Raw genomic sequence first — 5,123 nt, 5'->3', positions numbered from 1 at the left:
TCCCACGCATTAATAGACACTTACACACGTTCCCTCCCCTGGCCCTCGTGCTAAACCCAAGAGGAAACCTAGGCTCAGATCACACAGTGTGAGATCCGCTGCCAAACTCGGGGCCTAGTTCCCTAACTGTATGACTACAACCAGATTTTGGTGCCATTTGGGGTGCAGACTCAGGTAGAGATTAAGCTCATGGGCCAAAGAGCCAGAAAGACCTTGGCCACATATTTTAGGGTGAGTCAGTTTGCCTCCCTGGGCCTCACCTGTAAGATGGGGGAAATAATACTGTTGGTAAGGATTAAGTGAGATTCTTCACGTAAAATGCTTAGCACACCTGTAATAAGTTGTCAGTAACTGTAGGTTTCTAGCTTCTGGGGGCATCTAGTTGGGAGGGGCTGTGGAGGGCCCCAGCAGGGCCCTTAGAAGAACCACAGAATGCAGCACTTGTCATTTTCACAATTTTGATGAAACCCGTAATTATAACCCCTCCTGCCACCCCTGGCCCTGGGGCAGTGATAGAATCTGGCTGCTTTCGAGGTCAGGTCTAATCACCACATGGAAGGGCAGGCACAGGGTGCTGTGGGAGATGGGTGGGGGACAGGTGGGAGAGGGCACTTGCCTCTGAGTCAGGCAGCAGGACACACCCAGAACTGTACCGTGCGGCACCCACCCAAATGGAGAAGCTGCTGCGGCCCCTTTCACAGGAGATCGCAGCATGAGATTGCAAGCCCTAGAATTTCTGCCCAAGTTTTTTTCCCACCCCCACCCCAGTAGCTCATATGTAACATACTGAATTTGAGCCAAATTCATATTAAATAACAGTTCCTCTTAATTGAGTTCTTACCATGTACCAGGCCCTAGGCTGGACATGTTTTATTTATATTCTAATTTAATCCTCACTCTGAGCTTCTCAGCGAAAAACTGACAATTCAGCTAGAGAGAAACCAAGGAACAGAGAGGTTCACTGATGGGAACCATGGGATACGAGCCCCATGGGATGGTATCAATTGGGTACATGTATGTAGCAGCTACTATGTGCCAGGCACTATTCTAAGAGTTTCGTGTCTATGGCTTTATCCACTCCTATAAGGGGAGTACTATTATTACTCTCTTTTTATAACTGGAAAAACTGAGGCACAAAGAGTTAAGTAATCTGCTTAAGGTAACAAGGCTAGAAAATGAGGGAGCCAGGTCTGGCCGGGCAAGGTGGCTCACGCCTATAATCCCAGCACTTTGGGAGGCCGAGGTGGGTGAATCACGAAGCCAATAGATCGAGACCGTCCTGGCCAAACTGTTGAAACCCTGTCTCTACTAAAAATACAAAAATTAGCTGGGTATGGTGGCATGCGCCTATAGTCCCAGCTACTTGGTACTCGGGAGGCTGAGGCAGAACTGCTTGAACCCCAGGGGGGCGGGGTGTGGAGGTTGCCGTGAGCCGAGATCACGCCACTGCACTCGAGCCTGATGACAGAGCGAACTCTGTTTCAAAAAAAAGAGGAAGCCAGGTCTCAATGTAGGGCAACTGGACCTGTCCACATACTTAACCTCTACGTTATAAGCCTTCCCTACCTCAAGAGCTACTGTTATTATCCCCATTTGGCAGATGAGCAAACTGAGGCTCAGAGACAATCCACAGCTAGTCAACACCAGAGCCGAGATCTGGCACCAAAACCCATGCTCAAATTGTTATACCAAACTGGCTACACTCCGACTACACTTGGTCTTTTTTCAGGTGAACATGAGTGATACGATTTAGGGGGAAGGGCAGAGAGCCCCAATGCCTAGAAATAACCGCAACCGGTAGCCCTTACGCATGTAGGTGTTATTTTTCTTCTCATTTTAAGTATGAAAAAGATGAGATCCTGAGAGGTGAGGTCCCTGTCCTGCCAGTGAGCAATGGGCTGAGGTTTGAACCCCTAACTCCTGAACCGAAGCCCCAGTGCGCCTCTTCTTCCAGGCAAGGTGTCTGAAATTCCACTCTAAGGAATTCGTTTGGGGTCCTGAAAGTGTTTGGCCTTCAAATCATTTAAAAAGTATTTGTTGAGCAATGACCTTATTCCAGGGGTCGTGCTGAGTCAGGGGTTTTCAGACTGTTGTGGGGCCCAGGAGCTCTGAGAGAGCGTCCCTGTGGGTCTGAGATGCTCGCACAGGCAGGGCTGCCCCCGGCCCCCTCCCCACTCTGCTAAGAACTGCTTTCTTGTGTCTATTTTAAATTGAGATACATATAGATTTTGCTTTTGGAGAGAGAGTTCCACCACTAAAAATGCTTTAAAATCACTGTATTTGGTCCTGGGGACACAGAGGTGGCCTGTCATGTCCCCAGCCTCAGAGAGCCACCTGGGACAGACAGACAGGAAAACTCATTGCAGTGCAGCTTAGCAATCACCCAGCCAGGTGTGAAGTGCAGAGACAACTCCAAAGAAGTGACTTAGCTCTGGGGCAAAGGAGGGAGAAGGCTTTCTAGAGGAAGGGACATTGAACTGAACTTTGAAGGACTGGATTCTCTGAGCAGCCAAGGCCGGAAGAGCATTCCAGGTGGAAGGAACAGTGTGGCCAAGGCACAGAGGCGTAGTAGAAAGAGGTGTATTGAGGGAACCTGAAGGAACCCTGGAACGGAAGGTGTGGGACACCAGCACGTTGTCATCAGCTAGTGGCCGAACACGGAGATCACTTTTAACCATGCTTTTACTGTCAGTGTACTCACACCAGGTCCTATGCTGGGCAGTGGGGACAAGGACATGAGCTAGACAGAGCTCCTTGCTCTCCCAAATCTCAACGTCTGGGGTGGGGAGGGGCAAAGAAATTCAGCCCAGCTGCTGGTCAATGAGAGTTTCTTAGGGTGGGATGTGAAGCCCAGAGCAGGGCAAGGTGTAATGCATTTTAAACAGGGATGGCCAGGGAGGGCTTCACAGGCAAGGTGGCATCTAAATTGGACTTGGAGAGGTGGGAATGATTGTGAGAGTCAGGGGTGGGAGAACACATTCCAGACCAAGGAGGGCACAGCAGCAGGAAAAGCCTAGACACAGGAAGGCACAGGGTGTGACCAGGGAACAGGGGGTAGCTGGGTTGGGTGCAGCAATAGGGATAGGGAAGGAAGTAGAAGATAAAACTGAAAATGTCTGTTAGAGCCAGACTGTGGAGAAATGGGCAAGAGGCAAGCAAAGGAGTCCACACCCAAAGATTTCAGCAACAGAATGAGTGGGACACAATACCAGCCCTGTGTCACCACCACCTGTGGGGGGTCCACCTCCTGAAACACCTCGGGGGGACCAAAGCAATCACAGCCCGAGGGCAGCCTCTGGAGCCAGCTGCTCCACTAAGCAGCCATGTGACCTTGAGCATGTTACCTGGCTTCTCAGAGCCTCAATCTGCTCATCTGTAAAATGGGCACAGTAACACATCTCCTAGAATTGATGTGAGAATTGAATTAGTTAATATACTTGAACAGAACAAAGCCAGTCACATAGTAAATACTCCTATTACGCTAGCACTTATTATTTAAAAGACCAACTCATTTAATTTTTCTCCTTTTCCAATGATGGTCAGAGAAGAAGGAGAGCTACAAGAGGAATTCCATCTCATTCGTTTCTTGGTTGATTTGTTAATTTGGTCATCCAGCTGGTAGGTCAGGCCTGCCTCTTCTCTCCTTCCTTTTCCTCCCTGCTTCCACAAATACTTTTTCTTTTGCTCTTGTTACCCAAGCTGGAGTGCAATGGCACGATCTCAGCTCACCGCAACCTCCGCCTCCTGGGTTCAAGCAATTCTCCTACGTCAGCCTCCTGGGACTCCAGGTGTGTGCCACCATGCCCAGCTAATTTTTGTATTTTTAGTAGAGACGGGGTTTCACCGTGTTGACCAGGATGGCCTCAATCTCCTGACCTCGTGATCCACCTGCCTCAGCCTCCCAAAGCGCTGGGATTATAGGCACGAGCCACCGAGCCCAGGCTTTTTTTTATTTATTTTTTTATTTTTATTTATTTTTTTGAGATGGAGCCTCGCTCTGTCACCCAGGCTGGAATGCAGTGGCATGATCTTGGCTCACTGCAACCTCTGCCTCAAGCAATTCTATGCCTTAGCCTCCCAAGTAGCTGGGATTACAGGTACCTGCCACCATGCTCTGCTAATTTTTGTTTTTTCAGTAGGGATTCATCATGTCGGCCAGGCTGGTCTTAAATTCCTGACCTCAAGCGATCCATTTGCCTCAGCCTCCCAAAGTGTTGGTGTTACGGGCGTCAGCCACCACAATCAGCACACAAATACATGTTGAGTGCTAACTCTGTTCATCACTTTCTATTCCATGTCAGGGAAGGTTTGGGTGGGACACCCAGTACACTCTAGGTCACTATTTTTTCAACTCATAGCCCTTCACAGGGCACTGATCTGTGCCAGGCCCTGTGCTTAGTGTGGGGAATACTGATGCGTAAGCTGCTGCCTGCCCTGGGCAAGCTGCCATCCAGGCCCTGAGCCCAAGATTCTTGACTGTTAAACGTACCCAGTGGGATTCATGCTAAGCAGTCCCATGGGAAGACAGTAGAGAGCCAGGGCCACACCAGACGAGAGGAGAAGGCTGACATTGCAAAGGGGAAAAGTCCTGATTTGGCCTGCGTCATGAAATCATTTTATTGCCTACAAGTTTCAATATTCAGATTATTTTCTGAGTAGCCAGAGGGGCTGAATGGGACAAAGAATTCATGAAAATGATGCCAGCCCAGAGTTCTGGTAAAGACAGACCTTTCCCGAACCTTGGTTAAAACCGCCCTGCCACCCAGAGTATAGAACACAGGGTCTCGGGCAATGATGACAATGGTAACAACGGACTTTTTTTTTTTTTTTCTTGAGATGGAGTCTTGCCCTTTCGCCCAGGCTGGAGTGCAATGACACAATCTTGGCTCACTGCAACCTCCATCTCCCAGGTTCAAGCAATTCTTCTGCCTCAGCCTCCCAAGTAGCTAGGACTACAGGCATTTGCCGCCACACCTGGCTAATTTTTTGTAGCTTTAGTAGAGAGGCCAGGGATTTCACCATGTCAGCCAGCCTGGTCTCAGACTCTTGACCTACACGATCTGCCCACCTCGGCCTCCCAAAGTGCTGGGATTACAGGAGTGAGCCACTGCACCCAGGCTGTT

Source organism: Cebus imitator, unplaced genomic scaffold, assembly GCF_001604975.1.
Source record: "Cebus imitator isolate Cc_AM_T3 unplaced genomic scaffold, Cebus_imitator-1.0 Scaffold87, whole genome shotgun sequence".
Taxonomy (NCBI): Eukaryota; Metazoa; Chordata; class Mammalia; order Primates; family Cebidae; genus Cebus; species Cebus imitator.
The sequence above is the reverse complement of the archived record's forward strand: the minus strand, read 5'-3'. Positions refer to the sequence as shown.